Source organism: Tympanuchus pallidicinctus, unplaced genomic scaffold (assembly GCF_026119805.1).
Source record: "Tympanuchus pallidicinctus isolate F22 unplaced genomic scaffold, pur_lepc_1.0 scaffold20, whole genome shotgun sequence".
Lineage (NCBI taxonomy): Eukaryota > Metazoa > Chordata > Aves > Galliformes > Phasianidae > Tympanuchus > Tympanuchus pallidicinctus.
The window spans coordinates 11,391,278-11,412,718 of NW_026294722.1; the positions used below are offsets into that span (position 1 = coordinate 11,391,278).

General features: G+C 45.2%; 1 long non-coding RNA gene across 1 annotated transcript; it reads left to right on the plus strand.

Moving 5' to 3' along the window:
- The first annotated feature begins 1,501 nt into the window (after nucleotides 1-1,501).
- On the plus strand, nucleotides 1,502-9,919 carry LOC128081042 (uncharacterized). The gene is made up of 3 exons (XR_008206956.1): nucleotides 1,502-1,643; nucleotides 3,131-3,288; nucleotides 9,831-9,919. It is a non-coding gene; the product is annotated as an uncharacterized LOC128081042 (long non-coding RNA).
- The last annotated feature ends 11,522 nt before the right edge of the window (nucleotides 9,920-21,441 follow it).

Below are 21,441 nucleotides of genomic sequence, written 5' to 3' on the forward strand. Positions count from 1 at the left end.
AAGCAGATGAAGAGCTGTGAAAACATTTGTATGACTTGGTACAGTACTCAGCTATTCAGTGCCATGAAGAGCTATTAGGTTTTGGGAAAGTTCTAGTATATACATTTCTGTAAGAAGAGAGGTTTTTTCCAAACATTCATAGGAAAAATCAACCTTCTTTAATTGAATGTGGTCAGAGAAAGAGTTTATAATCAGGAAAGAAACCTGGCCTGTCATGGATCAGCAAAGCCCAAAAACTAGGAACCCAGAATCTTAAAATAATTTAAACTTCAAACAGTTTTCAAAACTTCCAAAAGCATTCATCCACAACAATGTAGAACTCAAAGATCTCCAGCTCTCATTTCCACAGCCTGTGCCACTCAGGCTGTGCTGGGTGCACTGAGAGGCTGGGGTGCAAACAGGCTGAGTAAATGCTGCCCTTACCCACGTGTCGGATTCTGCATGTAGAAATCCTTTGTATTCATTATTCATGAATGCAATATGGCATGAGGATCCATGATCTTTATGGACAATGAATTCAGAACTCCCTGGGAGAGAATACTTGCTATAGAAACCCGAGTCCAAGAGCTGAACGTGCCCAGCTGGGGAAAGCACACACACAAACAGTCTCTCATTTTTGGCTGCAGCTCATACAGGCTTATTTACCTAATCTTTACTTAATCTAAATATTTGACCTTTATGCTTTTTGGAAATTGTATTTTTTTTCCCTTCTTAATTATGTGGAAGGAGCACTTCCTTTCAGCACTCTGATGGACTTCTCTATAAATAGCTCCTTGCATCCCAGAACTTCACACTGAAACCTTCAGCAAAGTCAGCATCCCGAGGACTTTTTAAGCCTGAGATGGGAACCACGTGGAGTTTAATCATTAATCACCAGTCTTTAATTAACAGCTCTGGGCTTTGAACAAAAGGTGCTTACAGTAAGGCTGCTGAGGGGCCCTGAGCTCTTCAGTGTGCTTTCATTTGAGGGACCAGTGGCATTCCTAAAGGGGCTGGTAAAGTAACCTTCTCCTTGTGGGAAGGGTCACGCTTCTCAACGAGAGCAGATGTTTTGTGGCCCAATCTCCATTTTCATAACTGCCCTGCTGGCTGGCTGCAGGTCTGAGATGGCTCAGTGCAGGGATGCTACCAGTTCTCTAAGCCCTGCTTTGCTCTGGAAAGGAGTTGAGCATCTCCAGAGCCTTGTTGCCTCCATCAGGTGAGGTGGGTTTTAACCAAAGGAAGGAGGAAAGTTGCTCTAGGCTTGGAAAATTTTATAGGGGAGTGTTCAAAATTGAGCACTTGGGAGAGAAAGAAAATATTGCTATAAAAGTTGACTCAGCCAATATTTTCTACGTTCTTGCTGCTGTGATTGAAGATATTTGTTTTTAATATAGGTTTCTCCCATTTGTAGTCTGGCTTTCCTGTAGTAAAAACTAAAGGGCAGATCCTCAGCTGATATAAATTGGCTCCACTGAAGTTAATGGAGCCATGCTGGTTTGTACCAGCTGAGGGATCTGGCTCATGCTGCAGTGCTCCATACCCCCATTATACTGCCATGATTACGATACTAATTCAGTAAAATGGCTTCACAGTGTAATAAAACCAACCCAGAGCATAGAAGATGAAAGGACTCCCTCTCCATTCCCTCTCCATTTGACCTGGTATTTTTCAACAGAATGTTTTCCTTTATTTTCTCTTTTGTTAGGAAATGCTCTAAACTTTTTTTTTTTTTTTTTAACAGCAAATGTACTCACTCTGATAAAACTTTCTTTGGGGAAAACCTTGGCTTCAGCGTGAAGGCTGTGTGCGTGCAGAAAGCGTGTAGCACATGCAGTGGTGTGATGGGTCAGGGCACGTTGAGGCTTGTGCAAGGAAATGAATTGGTTCTTCAAAGGGCAGGGGTGATCCTGAGAGCAGTTAAAGCCCTGAGCTAACCTTGACTTGTGAAAAATGGGAGTTATCATACTCCAGGGTAGAGCATTGATCATTTTACTCATTCTCTGTGCTGTCTAGTTTTTCTTGATCTGCCTGCAGTGGGAGACGCAGCCCAAGGAGCTCTATAAAGCTGTATCCATTCCTGTCACAGGGGAAAAAGACGTGTTGGTGGCTTTCCTCCTTGTGATCAGCTCTTCAGCAATTGCAGGAAGTTGAGCAGTGGGGAGCAGGACGAGCTGTGCTGTCTGGTTGCTTGGAGCTGTTTGAACACTGAAGGGAATAAAGAGACGCGGAGATCTAAACAAGGGCAGAGAGATGCATAGCTGGATCCGTGGGATGAAGCGTTTTGTTTGCCGCAGCACAGCTGAACTGCACACAAGTTTTTTTCTGAGCCAGGAGGGAGTTTCGAGGGACATTGCTAAATGCAGACAGTAAATTTAACTTTAAAGGGCCGTGAATGAAAGCTTTTGGCTAAAAGCTGAAGTGCTGTTACTTTTTACCAGGCCTTTTTAACTCCACTTGGAACAGGACAGTGCATCTGACTTGTAAGGCCCCTGGAAGTGGAAGGCCCGGCCTGTGGGGCCTGCTCCTGGCAGAGCCATAAGGGTGAGGTGAGCCAGCCGGCCCTTCTGGGCTAAAGGAAATGCAGCCAGATCTCACCTGTGGCTCAGGGAGAAATCAGGGAAACTGCTGGGAGCAGGGCTGTGCCAGGGCAGCACAGTTTTAATTGTCAGAATAGCTAAAAGGGCTCAAAGGTATCAAAATGTCTGATGTCCGGAACTGGCAAGTTTGCTTGCATCCTGCTTCCGGACCTGTGCTAATCCCCTGGTATCATCATAGTAATCCTGGTTCAAAGAAGGGTTTTCCTGTCAACTCATCATTTCAAAACAGTCTGAGCTATTATTTTAGACCCTTCTTGTAGTATTACCTGATTTAAAACTGTTTAAACCTTCTGCTTCTTTTAGGGAAAAACATGCATTGTGCACTGAAGTCTGTTCAGAAGAAGTCTAACTTCTGTTCATATCTACTATTGTCTCATTGCAAGCAATTTTAAAACACACCCTGTGTTTGGATTGTGCTGAGACTGGGTTATTCACTGTGGGTTTAGCAGACTGCAATCCCCTGCTGAAGGTGGAATTTGGCCACCATTAGCACTTTCATTCTTCTCCTGCCAGTGCTAAGGAAGCATTCAAAATTCTTGTATTTGGCACAGGCTGGCAGTGGATGCTGTCCCAGACTCAGGACCATTCCTCAATTTGCGTGGTTGTGGTCTGAGCGCCTTGGCTGTGGGAAGCTCTGGTTACCCAAAAAGAAGGACCTAAGCTGCCTGACTGAGGGGACAGGAGCATGCGCCCAGGCCTTACCTATGGGGTAAGTGCACCTTTTTCTTGCATTAATCGGAGCAAAGGATGAATGGTCTGGAAAGTTCCTCAGAACGCAGGTGTCTGTGTCCTTAACCAAGCGTTGGTGGCCAAGCGATGGCTGTGCAGAGCCCAAGGAGCCTCTGTCCCCCAGTTACCCAGTATCCCAGGTACTCTGCTCCTGAGAAGGGGAGGCAGAGCTGGAGCAGTGAGTGTGGGCAGTCGTCACTAGACCTAATCAGGCAAGGAAAAGCTTTGGAGCATATGGACCCCAATGTGTGGTCCAAGTACAACAGCTTGGTGAGTGTCCTGCAGGGAGACTTTTACTAGCACTGCAACAATAATTCATCACTGCCTGAAGGCTTGATGGGTCTGGTACTCCTTGTCTTAATTGACCTCGGCTGGAGACCTGCGTTTCAGTCCAGCTTAGTCACAAAGGACTTGGGCTGTACTTGGGCCTTGAAGAGGATATTTATCAGAAAATCACATGATTAATGGAACAGAGTGATGTCCGCTTGAGAGTCGCCAGGAATTGAATTAACAGAGTAAGGATTTTGGCAGGTGTGAAGTGTGGTGAAGCTGAGACTGATGATGTCTGGGAGGCAAAGCACCCAAAGCCCCAGTATTACGCAGCCATAGGCTGGGAGCTCTGGAGGGGCTGGGGGGAGGGGGAGGGGGGGAGGCAGGAAGAAATGCAGAGCCAGAGTCTGGGCTTCTATGTGGGTAACACATGGTGTGCAGGTTGTGAAGTCCTCACACTGCAGTGCCCAAATTGCCATTGTTCCCAGTCCTCTCAAAAAGGGCAAGCATAAATAGGAAGCTGATATCCCCAAGTAAATGGTGATGGAGGGGGAAGAATAAGTGAAGAAATAATCAGGAATCATCCAACACTTACTTTCTTGCCTACTTTTTTTCCCCACTCTTCTTTCTTTTTCCCTCCATGTCAACACCAAACAAGACAGGACTAAAATTAATGGGGAAAGCAGCAATTAGCAAATTAGGTTAGCGGTGTGTTGCAGTGTGCCATGGCCGCCAGGTGTGAGGGGCTCTGGCAGTATATTTATTAATGGCTGTCAGAAAAGTGACACTTTGATGAATGAAGCTGGGTAGTCGGCACCCTCCGACAGTGAGCACTGAGAGGCCTCAACATGCTAAACTGCAAAATCAAACCTTTTTTAACCCCCATACAAAAATACAACAACAGAGATCGCTGCAAGAGGAGTGTGTTTTTCCAGCAGGAATTGGAATTCACGTTCTCCCCTAAATACCTCCTTTCTGTAACTTGCTGGGAGGAGTTGTCAGCTTGGAACGTTTTCCTTTTCCTTGGAATATGGGCCTCAAAAATTAATAAAGGCAAGCAGCTAAAAAGTATGTTTTGTTCTGGGTATATCTGGCAGCCCTGTTAAAGGCAAGTGCTCGCACTTTTTGGCCTTTGCCCTTTAAACGTGATGGTATCAGTAATCCACAAACTGAGCTGGTGAGCTAACTCCCTTTGTTAGATATCGTTTTCTCATGACTGGTGGTCAGCAGCTGCACTGCTCCTCCTTAGTGCCACTGAGGTGTGATGTCCAGGAGCCCACACTGCCCACAGGAAGAGAGAAAATGCAAAGATATGTAAGGTTAAATGTGTCTGATGAAAATTCACCTGCAGCACTGTTGCGTACTGAATTTTCCACTCCTGAAAAACCTCAGCTGTGATCTTCTCCCTTCTGATGAATGTGTGTGTGCAGTGGGACATTAGCTGCCATGCTCACTTGGGTGCATGGCCATAGGGTATATGGCAGGGTGCACTGCTGGTTGCTTTGCAAATGGGAATTTGGAATTCTTGGCCAACAGGATGTGAGTTTAGAAGTTCTCTTCAGGAAAAAAAACCCAACAAACTGTACTAGAGTTCTTGAGGAGATCAGTCCAGCTGCTGGGATAGCATCTGGATAAAAGATCGCTCTGCAAAACGCTGCAGTATGTGGAATATTTCTTCCAAGTTTTCAGACTTTGCATTGCACACTGGAGGTAAGCTCTGTGCACTGCTTTGATAGCTCAGCATGGAGTTGCTCAAATCCCCCAATTCCATAGAGAAACTGAATACCTTTCTACAAAATCTTGGTTCTGGGTTTGGCCAGCTAAAAGGGCTGTGTAAGTTTTGATTAAAAACATGAGAATAAATGTAAGTCATATCCCAGGCATTCATCTGGTCTTCTAGTTTGAAATGAAGCTGAGTGATCTGTGTGGAGTTGCTTGGCAGGATCTGTGTGCTTGTTAAGTTTGAATTGGCACTTGAAGCAAATCTGAAATTGTTCTCTTATGCTTTAATAATTGTACTTAGTTTCCTAATTTGGCTGGTGAGTTTATCAGAAGATAATTGAACTTTTAAAAATATAATCTGCCGGGCTGTAGGAAATACTTTAAAATAAACTTCTTCTGAAACTTTGATCTGTTTTCACGCCCTCTCTCACGAAAGCAGCCTGTCTGCAGGGCTCCAACCTGTTAAGGTGTGTGTTCCTAAACCAAGCAGCTCTCGAGCGGAACCAGGTCGCTCCCTGTGTGCAGAGGAAGCCAGCAGCTCCCTGCCAAGACAAACTCTGGCTGCATGGATTGCTCCTGGGTGCAGCCACCTGCCTGCGTGCTCTGCCTGGGTGCAAAAATCCCTTTGTAAATTATTCCAGGGAGCAAGAGAAATGGCTCTAAAGTGACTTAAGTTTTTTGATGCAACTTTCTTACTGTAGGTCAGAGTATTGTTTTCTTGTATGCTGAGAAAGTAGAAAGGGATTGGTTGCTTTGCATGGAGCTGTGAGCTTGGTTCTCCTGGGCAGCTCGGGTTCCTTGCGAGCTGTGGTTTCAGGTGATGTGAGCTTTCCTGCCTTCTGCTGTTGGCTTCCATCAAACAGGCATGTTTTCCCTTTTTGGTGAGATTTAAGCCAATTCCTAAAGTTCTTGTAAGCAATTCCTGAGTTTTTTGGGCTAAGTGCAGTTCTCCAGTTTCAATGATAGCATGTAGAAGTTTATGGGTCCACTGCAGGCCTGTAAACTCAGGTTTTCCAGGTCCTACATTAGCACATTAACTACTGGGGTGTTTTTCCTGCTCACCTAGCTGGCTTCCTTCCTGTTTTAAAGAGGATTTGCTGCTTTTCATGTTCTCCATTTTATGAATTTGCAAAGACTTCCGTTGTTGTGGCAGCATGCACCAAACAGTTTTTTTCCACTTACTTCAGTGCTTATGGTTTACATTTGCTTCGCACTGACTTACTCAGGAGTCAGCCCAGGGAAGACCTCTGACTTTTCTCTTGGTCTATGGCATGGCAGGGAGGCTTCCAGCCCCAGCAAGCAAGCACTGCACCGAGAGCAGCTCAAGGAGTAAGCAAAGATGAATGACTTGTCCGGGCTGAGCTTGTCTTGGGTTTTAAAGGAGAAATGCTGCTTGAAGTTCTCTCTGTGCTTGTCAGGAGGGTGCCTTTACCCACTGTGATCTGCTGCAGAAAAGGTCTCTGGGCATTCTGCAGTGCTGCCCCTCGCAGTGCTGGCCGTCCCCTCCATATAGAGGTGAAGGTTTGTCCGTGACTTGTTTCACCTGCACAAGCTAGTTTCTGATTTCTTGTCACTGTCAGCTCAGTAGTGCTGTCATTTTCCAGATACATGGTGTGTAATTAATGAGAATGTCATTTCCAGATTGTTTCAAAAACTGGAGTGAGCGTTTGCGAAATTATTTCACTCAGTGCCTTAAGACAGCTCGTTCCTTTCTCTTCTTTCAGAAAGTTATCTTGGTTGTTTGATTTGAGGATATCTCTGGAGGGAAGCAGCTGTGCTTATATTTTTAAGGACTGCCAGCCTTGAACTCTTCATGCAGATGCAAAGCAGGTGCTCCCGTGCTACCAACCAGGCAGCCAGTTGCACAGGGCTGTGCCCAAATTGCAGCAGCCCTGGCCATGCCAGTCTCATGTCTGTGTGCTGTGAGGACAGTCTCCTTGTGGTGGTCTCTGGGGGCAGTAGCTGCGTGCTGCAGAGCTGGAGGGGTAGGAGGACACGTTGTAAGTTGGCCTCATTGTCCACTCACTGCCCCTGGGGGCTCGCCAGGCTTGGCAGAGGTGTTGGCCAGGATGTAAGTATTTTATTAGCTCCATTATTTCTTTCATGGGGGCAATAAGTCTGCTTTAAGTGAGACCTCGAGTGACTCTGTATGGAGTACAGAGATTGGTTTTAGCCACCTTTGCTCCCCAGGACATTGCTGTCCAAAGCACTGGATGACTGTGCCCAGGTGCAGGCTCCAGTGATGCATGGCAAGGGCATCTTCCTCGAGTTCTTACTAAGAGCTGTGTTTGGGGCTCATTTAGGGATATTCTCTGCCATTTTTCTCCTGAGCAAACATCTCCAAGTGTCTCTACTGAGCCTTATATTGCTCTATACTTAAATTTTATTTTGCAGCTTGTAAAATGAAGGGGTGAAGGGAAGGACTCTGTCAGCAAATGCTGCTTTGCCTCCTTTCTGCCTCAGTGGGTTAAAGCACTGTTCCCTGAGCTGATCGTGCCCCCAGGCACTCCAGCAATGCTTTGCAATGAGCTCTGCATGGCCCCTCATGTCCTACAGGCTGACCAAGGTTTTGCTTCCGTGTGCTGGATGGGTTTGTGTTTCTGTTTTCTATATGTTCGATTTTTATATTTTTGAAAGTAATTATCAGAAAACAATGGAGTGGTTGCTTCCAGCAATTTTCTGTGGTTATTTTATTCCCAATAATCAGCAGGTGCCTCTTGAATGGGTGAGATTTGCACAAAGCTTAGCGTGCGCGTGTCTGTGTCTCCTGTGATATACGGAGCTTTGGTGCTGCAGCTGCCATTAGTGTTAATGGGCTAAACCTCTCCACATCAAGCTGAGAATATACTCTTGCTAATTGTGTACCAGCAGTCCCCTGAGACCTCTGTGAGAATGATGCATCCGAGGAGAGGCGCATCCAATGGTAGGATGCTTTGGGATAGATAAATAAATAAGGAGCTAAAGTTAGACACTGGGTCAGTGCCAGCATTATAACACTGGAGAATCGGCTAACGGCCGTGCCAACCTTTATCCCCTTGGTCCTGGCCTGGTCCACTGCTGCACGGTACCATCTTCTGAGCCATACATCACCACTCAGCCTCACCTTGATGATGTATGGTGCCCATAGATCCTTATAGCGGGAGTGCACTCTGATGTATTGCGCCAATACATCACGGCCAGGGTTCGCCCAGGTGATGTATTATTGCCCTGAGAATGTATTACTCAAACGCTGGTATTGTTCAGGGATAAAGCCAAGCCAAGGAGTGGATTCAATTTAATTACAGCACAAATGATAGTCCAGCGCCAGCAGCACGTTGATGCTGAGATGCTGGCACCCTGTGGAAATATGAGTTGCGACTCTGGTGCTGTTGAGTCACATCACAGAGTGCCACGAGAGGAGGTGCCATATTTTAAGGGAATGGTCATTTTTCAGAGAAATATAGGAGGACGATTTCAAGAACTCTGTAGAGTGGTATGGCTGTGTGCAGGAACTCCTGAGCAGCAGAGCAGGGACGTGATGGTGCAGGTGGGACATTGGGACCTCTCTGGAAGGCTTTGAATCCAACCTTCTTGCAAATGCTTCTGTTGATTTTGGTATAATGACGTGATGAGAAATTTGGAGAGATGATTCTGTAGTTTCCTTGGATTGTTTTATATAGATGCCATAAAAAAAACCTGGAGAAAATAGGCCAGTAAAAGCACCCCTGACTATTAAGGGTGGGAAAACTACCAAATGATGTAGTCAAAGAAAGGGCAGCTGTGTAAGGAATCCAGAAATGAGAAATCCCATGAAAAGGCACTTTAAATGTTTGTCTCTGATTACCTCTCCCTTTCTCTTTGCTGCTCTTTTTCACATCTTGCTTTCTTGCTCAATATTGTGGAGGGAAAAAGCAACTATGAAACGAAACTAAAAAACCCAAAAAAGTGCATCAGCTTTACATAAAATCAACTTTAACATGAAATTTTTTGCAAAATAACACTCGGCTTCCACTGGAGTCGAGAGGATCTCTATAGTCAAGATTTGGTCCAGTGTCTTCTAGAAGAGTTTCTGAACATTGTCTATCAGGTACTTGATTATTCTTTCAGGGACATGTTTATTGAGAGCCAGGAGTAGCAAGATGGCAGCAGTATTTGGCTCGTGTTCAGCGTTCTGTATCTATAAATCCATGCATTTTCTAACAAAGGTAAATATAGTTTTGCAGATGAGCCACTTTCAGCACAAACAGATGAAGTGACTTGTGCAAGGTCACGCAGTGAGCTGGTGGCAGGGTTTGGAAGAGAATCCGACTGATCTGACTCACTTCTCCAACATCCCTGTCATTATTTCACTTGTGTTATTATCTTATTCACTCTACCGTTTCAAATCAGACCTTGCCCTACCTTCCTGTTGTTCATGGCTCTGAGGATATAATTTTGTAGTACTCCATAATGGGGAGAAAAATGAAAAAGGCATTTTCTCTTCCTTTTTTTGCCCCCAGTTTCACTGCCAATAACTCAGAAATACTGAATTTTCTCTAATTTTGGATGCAGAATGGAGAAGGCTTGGTGTGCTGCACAAGAAAAGTGGATGATCCCAAGAAAGTGAATTCCTTGCAGAGCTTCTCAGATGTCCTTCCCTGCTGCAGCTGTACCTGCAGGTAAAGCAGCACAAATAGTTTTCTGTTAGTTGGCTGCTTAAAATGAGAGAGGCAGTGTGACTTAGGGGAACAGGAATTTATACTGATTCTTGCAGTTCCTGGGCTTGCTGAATTTGGGGAAGAGCATGGAGAGATCCTGAGTGTTCATAGAATCATAGAATGGCATGGGTTGAAAAGGCCTCCCTGAGGGAGGGAAGATGTAGGTTGGATGTCAGGGGGAAGTTTTTTACTATGAGAGTGGTGAGGTGCTGGAACAGCTGCCCAGAGAGGCTGTGGATGCCCTGTCCATCCCTGGAGGTGTTCAAGGCCAGGTTGGATGGGGCCCTGGGCAGCCTGGGCTGGTATGAAATGGGGAGGTTGGTGGTCCTGCGTGTGGCAGTGGGTTGGAGCCTCATGATCCTTGAGGTCCCTGCCAACCCTGGCCATTCTGTGAAAAGAACCACAATGCTCATCCAGTTCCAACCCCGTGCTGCGTGCAGGTCACCAACCAGCAGACCAGGCTGCCCAGAGCCACATCCAGCCTGGCCTTGAATGCCTCCAGGGATGGGGCATCCACAACCTCCTTGGGTTCCTGCAGTGCTACTCCTCTCCATGCTCCACAGCACACACCAATGTCCTTGTCTGTGCATGACCTCAGAAGCTGTTGATCCCTTCTGTGTTGTGTTGCCTCTTCCTGTGACTGGTTCATCACCGCCCTACTCCTTAGCAGAGCCTTTGGTGAACAGTCATCCCAATCACCCTGTGATAACCGTTGTAAACATTTCTATAAATAGAGTTTTCTCCTGTCCAAGTCATCTTGCTTACTCAGCTGTTTTATTTTTAATAGAAAGGCATGTTGATGCTAAGCAGATTTTTTTTTCAAATCTGTATTAAACATAAAAAGATGCTGTGTCTGAATAAAAAGAAAAGGTGCCCCTTAGATATTTTTAAAGCTTCCAAAAATAGTCTCAAGTCTGTGACAAAGATTATTGAGTGGGAATATTGTGGACAGCAATTCTGCAATGGAGAGTCACTGCTCCATGTGCTTTTGGCTGGGGGCTGCAAGGAGGGAAGCTCGTAGGACAAAGGCCTCAAAAGGAATGAATTTACTGAAGGCTGCTCTTTAGATGGCAAAGCAGCAGCGCTGCACAAGTAGTTCTGCTGGTGATCTCACATCTCTTTTCCCTTCTGGGTTTGTAAATGCCCTTTGAGGCTGGGATCTTCTTGCTCGAATTGAGTCTTTGCTGGAGACCTGCAGCCCCGCTGCGAGAGCACCGCTGTGCAGCACGGGGGTAGGGAGGCAAAGCAGTGAGTTCTCTGTCTGGAATTTCTGAGTATAAAGACAGAAGGAAAAGGACTGCTGATTTTTTGCCTTGTAAGCACAATTGATGTTTGACTTGAAAAAAAGTAAAACTTGGCTTATTGTTTCTACCGCTGTGCCCTCGGGGTCAGAGCACAGCCATATAAGCAGTTGGTGCAGCCTCCAGTGCAAGAGGGGAGGCAGAAATTTGGAGGGGAGAGAAGCACATGGGAGTGGAGCTGTCCCAACAGGGTTCCCAATGCTTGCTTTCTCTCCCATAGTGGAGGCTTTTGTTTCCTTACTTGTGGCAAATGCCAAATCTACCGCTTGTGTGTTCATGTCTGGTGAGAGGGGAAAGGTCTCGAGAGAACCCGTGAAAATGAAGAAAGATAAACTGATGATTATTAAATTTACAAAATGGTACAGTGGTGACTGCTGAATGGCTTATATGGAGAAGAAAAGAGAGCCTTACAGAACAGAGGGAGCTCTTCTATTGTTTGCAGTTAGGAAAAAAAAATAAAGAGGCAGTAAATATTAGGCTAAGTTGATCCTGAAGTGAGCGGTTAGCTGTGCTAAAGCAGCCTGTGTTGTGCTCAGGGTTAGCATTTATTGCAGGTGAACTATCCATGCAAAGGATGAAAACAGGTCGTTTTCATCCTGCACAGAGAGACACGAGGGGTGGTTCTGCTGGGCTTCGTTGGTACTCGTAGCAGAAAAGGAACAAAATGGGACTGAGCAGTGGATAAAGATTTGAGGCTCAGTTCTTGTTTCTCCTGTAAATACCCTGCAACCCCTCAATAAAACTGATTTATGGCTTTCAGACATGGTTCCTCACCTGTAAAATTGGGAAAAATACTTCCTTTGTGCCCCGTTTATTTACATGGGCATCTCTTCCCATCTAACACCACGCTTGGTGCAGTGGGGCCTCGTTCCTTTGTCAGCCCTCTGTACGGAATTTATATTGCAGCAATCCTTGTAACTATCAGCAAAACGAAATTACTGCAGACAGGCCTGACCTGTCTGAGGTGCCGGTGCTTCAGCTCCGCTCTGATTGTGCTGCTGGCTGTGGTTTGGTGGCTGTCCCCTGCCCGTGTCAGTGTGAATGACAGGCTAACAAATGCACGGTGACTTTGTTCCTTGCTGCACTGCCCAGTGACACGCTCTGGGTCTGCAGTGCACAGGGATGCATGGCATTGTCTCACCCAGTAATGTGCTGTCTGGCAACTGGCAAAAGCAGTGCTTTTCACCTATTGCAATGGATACAAATAGGTGTGCTCTAGAAAATGAAGCCCATAGGCATTTGGGGGTCTGGTTTAATTTGTTTTATTTTTTCATCCAAGAGCACGAGAATGCAAAACTTCCAAGCTGGAAGGCTTTGCGCTCTGCTTGCACCAGGAGATATTAGTGAGGGATCAGCTGGGTTCACCAGACACCACAAGGTACCTTTGTTTATGGATGAGGCCGTGCAGTTGGGGATCAGAGGTTGTGCATAGCTGCTGTAGAGCACGCTGGGCTGCAGAAAGTCAGGCACCAGAGATTAATTTCTTGGTTTCTTAGAGCCAAGGTTTAATAGCAGACCTGGGGAGGACAGTGATTGAGCTCATAACTAGCAGAACCTACAGTTCAGGTCAAGTGAAAGGAAGGAGCTAAGGGACTCAGCATGCTGCTTGCAGGAGGAATTCTAATGGTTTCATGGTATGGGGTCTGCACAAGGCATACAGGAGCTGGTGCCCGGTCTGCCCCGTGGAGCCTGCACAGCCCCGACCCCCTGCTCACTGCCCTGCTCACAGCTGGGCATGGGAAGAATAAGGAAGGGAACAAGAGAAAACGGAAAACGTTGGTGTTTTCTCAGTAGGGAGAATGGTGTATTTGAGCTGCAGTGGAGAGGGGTAGCTTTTGGTCTTAACTTCTTGAGTTGCATACTTCAACAAACCATGTAGAGTAGGCAGGATGAAGGCTGGGTAACTTATTCTGGCTGAATCGAGGACCTATTGTGAAGCTGAGATTTAACTCAACTCTGACATTTCGTGCTGCTGTTCATTACACTTCAGTTTCAAAGTTTTCAGGCTGCATTTTTTTGTTTGTTTTTTTAAAGTTGTGCCCTTTATGTAACATATTTAATTGTATCTAAATCCACTGTGATTTTTTTTCCCTCTCTACCTTCACAAATGCCATCGTATATACCTGTAGATCTTAATTTATAATATGTATTACAACAACTGGGACAAGAGAATCTGCCTTGAGCTTTCGTATTTATTCTGAATGAGGCTGTATGTTGCTATAAAAAAGTCATGTCTTAAGGTAAAGTATTTGTCAAATAATTTTAGACTGATCCTTCTGGTGCAGAGAGCTACCTTGTGTGCAGGACTGCTTAATGCCAGTGGTACTGCCAGCACTAAGGACCCCAGACTGAAATCTCCTTGTAGAAAACTTGCTTTTCACTGGTGATTTGTTCTGGAGATTCCAGAGAACAGGCACACGGGGTGCAGTGGGCAGGACCTGACCATGATGCACACAGCTCTGCCAGGATGTGGCTCAGCCATCCAGAAGGCAGCAGTTTGACCTCAGTTCAGTAATTCCTCATTCTGTGACTTGCAGTGTGCAGTGGATTTCCTATTAAAAGACCTTCCCAACTGGTTCTGCCTTAAAGTCTCTACTTCGAGTCTCCTGATGTGCTTTTTTCTCAGGAAGGTAACAGAAGCTGCGCCAAATGCAAACTGAGAGGCATGGGTATGCTGGTTAGGCACAGATGGGATTCCTCTGTCAAAGTACTCTTGTGTTGTCTCCATTCATTACACTCACTAGAAAAGCTACTGACGTGACAGCATTCTCCTGGTAGCTTTTCTGCTCTTTCAGAAATGCTTGTTTGATTGCAATGACCTGATAATACAGTGACCAAGATCTTGATTAGAGACTTGGACCTTCAGAGCCACTGGAGGGGAGTCTTCAATGTCTCACGCAGTTGTTATGGTCAATTTATGGTGACTTGTGTCTGCAAGTTAAGACATTATTAGGAAATGTTTTTTTGATTGTATGCATTCTTGCTGTGGTACTATGTAGTGTGAGAAAAACAAATCTTTCTGTTTGGCTGCTGGTTTGATGTCCAGTTCAAATTAGCAGGGTACAAGGAGTTTCGCTGTTCGTTTGGAAGCCACTTATGGAAATGTTAGATTTCCTTCTATGGAAGGAAATTCTGGAGAAAACTTCTAATCTTGTGATTCAAAGCATGAATCAGTCTCTAGATTGGATTTGTGCCTGCAGCAGTGGAAGGGGCATACTGTCACAGGGTTGCTGCTTTTTTCTTCTCTATACAGGGGCACCCTTTATAGCTGCTATCAAAGGCAGAACAGCAGCTTCAGTAGAAACTGGTCTGCTCAGTGCAAGCTCTGAGTTTGATCGTTTTCAGCAGCATGTCATCTTAAATGTATACTTTTTTTTCCTCTTTTTTTAGAAGTTTTGACTTCCAGCTGACTTCCTGTAAGAGAGCTGCCAATGTGCTTGTTCATCAGAGCTATGTGAAACACCTGAGTTCATTGGGACTGGAGGAAAACTGCCTCAGAGACAAAGATGCACAACTTCCCTGGATTGCTAGCTGCATGCCTGATCTGAGGTCTGTGGTCAGTTACTTTGCACTGGATTTTTCACTTTTCATTTGCCTTGAATAGGTATCACCAAACGATGTATGCCTTCTGCTTTGCGCTGTCTTTTTGGGGGGAAAAACTACATAATAGCTCAGCACACTTCATGTGCTGTTAGTCCCTGATGTGACTGACCTGAAACAACACCCAGCCTGTGCCACTTAGCTGCTGCTGGAAAGGATATTGCAATTATGATGGTATTTAAGGAAATGATATTCTGTCACAAAGGGAATTTGGCATAACTGTAATTTTACCAACACAAACGCAGAGAACAGCGCTGACCTGAAAAGTCAGAGCCCCACATGTGAGTGAACCTGATCTTACTAAAGATGGAGTGAAGCAACTTTCTGATTTCACTGCTAAACTTCTCCTCCTCAAAACAAAACCAAAACAGTTTAATCAGTCAGATTTCTGTTTAATGTGTAGTACTGCTGCCTCTAGCCAGGGTAGCATCTTAGATGGTGGAAATCATGGTTTCAGTAAGACCTATCATGCTCTCATTACCCCATAGATGGCCTGTGCACATTCTTCCCCTGTCTGTACACCCACCTTCACAAGCAGGGCCCCAAGTTTGAGATTGAACCCCTCTGTCAGAATTTCTGGCTACGTGAGCTGACACCTGAAGGTGCTTTCCTGCACGCTGTCCTCTAGTTGTGCCAAGTGCTGCGGCCATCAAGCAGTTGGTAAACTCTGCAGCTTGTGGACAACTTTTCTTGCCAACCATGCATTACGAAGGGCTAATTGTAAAAGTGGTGCACCTGCTGGCTCCCTTGGTGGCTGGAGCCAACAGGAAAAAAAATAGTAATTTATTAATGATCAAGTCACAAATAGTAATGAAAACAATAGGAGCATCTGAAGGAAGCGCTGCCGGGGGCAGAGGTGCAGGTGCTCTGTGCCCTGAGCAGGCTTGTCGGCATTTTTATAAAGCTACTTTACAACCCTTATCAATTTCCTACTGCTTTCTGTGTACCCCCTGCCCCTTTGCAAATGTTTTGCCTGCACAACAGGCTCAGCATTTCTTGTTGTAGGTGATAAAATAGCTGTCACCCTGTGGAGGGAGAAAGGAGGCAAAAAAATAAAAATGTTAGGTCCAGGGAAACAAAGCAGAGGAAGGCATTTCGGAGCAAACAAATGAGTGCTAAGGGAGACGCTGAGTCGGCACAGGGAGAGCGATGATGGGAGCTGAGCCGAGGAATGAGAAAAGATTGGGGGTAGCAAGTGCTGGAGGGTGAGAGTGGCTCTCCTGAAAGTGAGGCAGGGCTTTGTGCATGGCCTTGGGTTTCAAAAGAGGCTGCCATGCATACAGCCATCCATGGGGAGTTTGGGATCTAGTGTATGTCTCTGAAAATCCCAGCCATAGTTTAAATAACTGCACTGCACTGGCAAGATGTTATACCAAGTGTCTTAAGTAGTCGTTAGGACATGGTCATGCCGCATCTCAAAATACAGTTTCTTGGAATGCTGGGATAGCTCAACTCATGTGCATGTATGAATGAATGTTTTCACCACTGTGGCACAGCACTGTGGAGCCTGTGAAACCTGGCAGCTGATCACAGGAGGACCAAAGAGGTCCTTAGGGCATGGCCATGATCCTCTCATCACGCCCAAGAGGTAACACTGCATGTATCTTCCTAATGTTTGCCTCCCTGCGCTGACAGTCAGACACGTTTAACATGTAACACCCAACCCTCAGAACCATAGAATGGCTTATTGGGTTGGAAGGGACCTCAAGGATCATCAAGCTCTGACCCCCCTGCTGCAGGCAGGGCCACCAACCTCCATATCAGAAGCCATGTTAAAGCTGATAGAAGGCAGTGCTGTGGACATCAACCAGCCCAGCGTTGTTCTGTGAGCTGTAGGTAGGGTCTGCAGTGCTCTTTAGGGTACATCTGCTAACGTAATACAGCAGTTTAATTCAGCTTGCAATGAAATAAAGCTGAACTAAGTGGAAAACTCCAGCGTTGCCATGGCTTAATTGTTCATATGTGAGCCTTCACCATGCAATTTGGAAACTTTTTAGGCCATGGGAACTTGCTTGCATGTACTTGAGCCCATGAACTGCCTTAGTCTGTGAGACTAACAGCAATCACTTTTCAAAATGCTGCAAGTGCAGATTTCTCAGGGGAAAGGAATCGAGCAGAGGTCAGCCTGAACCCACACCCAATCCACGTGGCTCCTGTGCCCTGCATTCAGTGCTGCAATGAGGTCAGTGAGCTGGTGAGCACACAGTCAGTGTTCTTTCAAGTGCTGCAAATCTATCCCTGTTTTCTCTTTTCCCTTTTCTCATTCTTTCCTTCCTTTCACATACCCCGAAATCACAAACCCTCGCACAAATGCCAGAAGCTTCTGAGTCTGTTGTATGCACACAGTTATCTGCGTTATGGACAAAGCTTCAATTTTAGAAGTTTTTTTTTAGTTTTAAATCCACAGGACCTAGGAATCTTTTCCCAAAATTAACAGGAATTCAGGAGGTGCATTTTTTAAGAATGGCACCTATTCCTGTGAAAGCAGAGGTAAGAACCAGCAGTTTGCATTGCTAATTATTGCCCAGTGATTTGAGGGGACCTGCACAATGTGCTAACATGCCTGAAATGACACGCAGCATGATACATGGGGAAAGGTGAAGGCAAGGCTCATATATCCCCATAACACTGAAAGCATATTTCCCTCTCTAATAACTTACAAACAGTCACCATTTGCTGTCTGCAAAATTAACCTCTCATCTCCTCTAGCCTGCTGATCTGGTGCATAGATATAGGATTTTAAGCTTCTCTACTGAAAAATGTCCCTGCAAAGCTGTCCATCAGAACTCCCGCTGCTTTCCAGAGAGTATTATTAATAAGTTCTTCCTATCAGAAATGGGACCCTTTTAGAGCTCAGATAAGGTTTTTTTCCCTGTTAACCAGCTGGGCTGCTTGGCTGTGGACAAATGCCATGATGAATGACAGGTCAAGGATGGAGCAGGCTGATTTCTCTCCGAGCCCGACCTTGTCTCTGGTGTGACATCTGAAATGACAGGTGCATTAAAAAGTTATTTATGTAGGGGAGCTGCAATGCATGGTACCCTTTGCAAGGTAGCACCCAGTTTTGCAAGAGTGTTAGAATAAAGGCTGCCTCTGTGTCTGCTGCCTCTTGTACTGCTGGCTTTCTGTTAGCAGCTGCTGTGAAAGCAAGAGGAGAAGCGTTGAGCATTTTTTAGCTCACAGAAGATGCTCTGGGAACTGAAAAGCAAAAAAGGAAGCAGGGTCCCAGAGCAGCAGCAGACAGCTTCCCAGCAAATCACCTGCGTGTCTGCAGATTGCCTGCCTGGAACAGCAGTAACCAGCTCTGGAAATTCACCTGAAGGGTTCTGGGCTGTTGAAGGCCCAATGTTGTGGATAAAATGCAGCACTGAGGATTAAATGATTTCTACTGTTCAGCTCCTTATGGCCTCAGTGCGCTTGTAAGACTTTCTCTGCTGAGATTCTTTGGAAGTAGTTGTGCTGTGGCTCACTTCTGTCTTTACTGTTGCTGAAATTAAAGGGGCACTTCTGCCTTTGTCCTTCTTCCTGTGGGACACGTAAGTGGAACTGTAGCCATCCTATGAACAGTCACTTCATTTTGGGAATTGTTGAATGAATTGTTGCTGAATGGCAAGAGACCACAGCCTAAATCTCCAGAAAAATGTATGCAAACCCCATCAGGTTTCTAATGTCATCTGCCTGGCATTTTGCTGCAAGTAGGAAAGCTGCTTGTGTTTTGAAATCCAGGACTTTCTCTGGACAAATAACCTGGCCTTTACACACCTGCTGGTGAATGATCAAATGAGGATGCAATGTCCTATGGCACAGATTCCATTGTAGAGCAGAGTTCATGGAAGAGTCCGTGTGCGATGAGTTCTGCATTCTTCTGGAATACTGACAGAGCTCAGATTAGTGAAGACCACATAAAAAGCTGAAAAGATGTTGTAGTGATACATCAGTATCCTGTTAACTTCAGCAGAATTACAGCATTTGATATCAGCTCTGATTATACCTCTTCCTTCCTTGCTCTTTCTCCACCCCTCCAAAACACCCCCTGAAACAATTGCAGGAGGAATTGTAAAATGCATGTGGTATATTTTGCATGATGGGACTGCTAAAAGAGCTGGATGTTGGTGTGCATCCAACTCGCATTAACTTCACTTTTGGGCTGCAGCCATACTCGAGTGACTTTGCAAGTCTTTTCTGACTGTTCACTTAAAGTTGATGCGTGCAGTAAATCTGCAGTATCCATACAGTATTTGATATCTCTATTTTGCATCAGGATTCTAGCAGTGGGGTCTGGGACGTGGATGAAGCTTGCCTGAAGGCAGCATCTGCAAGTTGTTTTTTTTTTCATCAGAAAAATGAATGATCTGGTATAATGAATGATTTTGTACAATATCAAAGAAAGAGAGTATCAGCTGTGCACTTCATATACAGTATTGATTGCAAGCACACTCATTAATTTGTGTGGTACAGGAAATTCCAGCCAAGGTTAGGAGAGCTTTGCTCAGTAGTGGAGCTGTGATTCCTATTGCCTTCAAAGAGGTTTGGATCATGTTGCAAACAGCCAAAATTCATTCTTCAGTTATTTAGCTATGAAGTATGTTGTCACAGACTACTTCTGGTGTAACAGCAAGGAAAAATGGAAACGTCCTTTCCCTGTTTGAGCCTGCTTAAAGGTTTGATCTGTACAGTTTGGGTGTTCTGGGTGAATGTAGGATGCACGGTGGACCTCTGGTCTCACTGTAGCACAACAAAGAGAGGAGCTGGGGAGGGGAGGGAGAAGGTATGTTTTCCACCATGGCCTGTTTAAAACATTATGAGCTACCTCTCTTCCATCATGAGTCGTGGTTTAAAGCCACTGCCCAGGGGCATAAAAATCAACTCCTAACAACTTCCAGTGGGACCACTATTCCATCAGTGCTCCCATCAAATGTTGACTCCATGATTAATATTCACCCTCTCTCTTCGTTAATCATCAGTCTTCATTCATTTCTTTGTAACTTCCCGCTGACAGGGGCAGTGTTCGTAGAGCAGCTGGTAGGGAAAACAGAATGAGCTGAACTGCTGTACGCAAGCTGCGAAGGGAAAAAGCCACAACAGTGCACTGTGTCAGCTCAAAATGATTCCTACGGATGCAGCTTTTTTTTCTCCTTGCCCTATATGCTAAATTTTCAGTAGACTTTGTGAGACGGACCTTCCAACAATCCATGGTTACTGTTGTACTGCCTTACCTTGAGCACTTGGTAATTTAGAGCAGGAGCTCCACTGATGAAGAACAAACTGTCAGAATTTGGCTCATCAAATGAAATCTATGTACAATCCTAAGATAGCCAGTTTTGCAATTAACGCTTGTGCTGTGATTTGCTGACAGGAAGCCCACTCCCAGCTTTTCCAGACTTTCTTTGTGAAATCAAGCCTCTTCCCCATTGCCCAGCCTATGAGCTGAGAAGAGCTGCTGCTTTTTCTCTCATTCTGTCTCTTTGGGCAGCTAGTATTGCCCTTCTGCAGCACAAGGATCCTGTGCTGTTGTCCAAGATGCTGTATTAATGCATGCATGAGTGCTGGGATGGATGTGTACTCCTGAAATAGGTGATGTGAGTTGGTCCACTGCATAGCTGCAGCATTCATTGACTGACAGTGAGAGCAAGTGTCTGTGTACTTCCAAATGTGGCAGCATCCACTGCAGCTTTTTTGGGAATAAATAAGTGGAAGGGAGAAGTAAGTTCCTTGGCTGTGCAGAATAGTATTGCCTTGGTGCAGAGCTTGTACCCCTTTGCCTGTTTTTTGTCTGACTTTTCTGGGATGAGTCTTTATCTCTGAAGATAAAGATCATGAGAAATAAAAACTTGCTCACTGTAAACTGCATCTTTTGCAATGTGGACATAGGAATAATAGAATGTGGTAGAGATCTGATGAGGAAGCACCTCAGCAATTGAAAGCCTCCTGGGCGATAAGTTCCTAAATCTGCATCCATCTTCAGTCAGGAAATCTGGTCCTGCTTGATCTTTTATCATTCTGATGAATCCTTTTTTCTTTTCTTCATCTTTGCACCAGTTTCTCAAGCAGAAGATTCAGTTAGGGTCATGGATTGAGGAAGGTTTAAAATAAAATGAGAGACTTGCAGCGTGGGGCTGAGTGAGAGTCCACTGCAACATTTGCTGCTTCGATCGAAATGAAGCAAAGTGCAGAAGGAATCTCAAACTGCAGTTCCCAACTGATTCTGGCTCTGATGCTTTAAAATATTTTAAATTATAAAATTTACTCTGCAACAAAAATGTTTGCATATCTCTAAACCAAAATTGCATCGTATCTCCTGGGCGTGTTCTTTTTTTGCTCTTCTAGAGAGATTTCTGCAAAACAGCAAGAGACTCCACTGGAAGGGCTTACAGGCTTTCTCCCTTCATTGTCCAAATATTCTTCCCCTCAATTGAAATAACGTTGTCAGGCGTTACTCCATTTTTCTGCCCCATTTTACACTTTGTTCTTTCATCAATATCTTTTCAAAACTTCCTGTACCTTTCAAAACCTCATTTGGCATTGAGAGAAATGGTGCAGGAAAAAAAAATATCCTTCTAGATG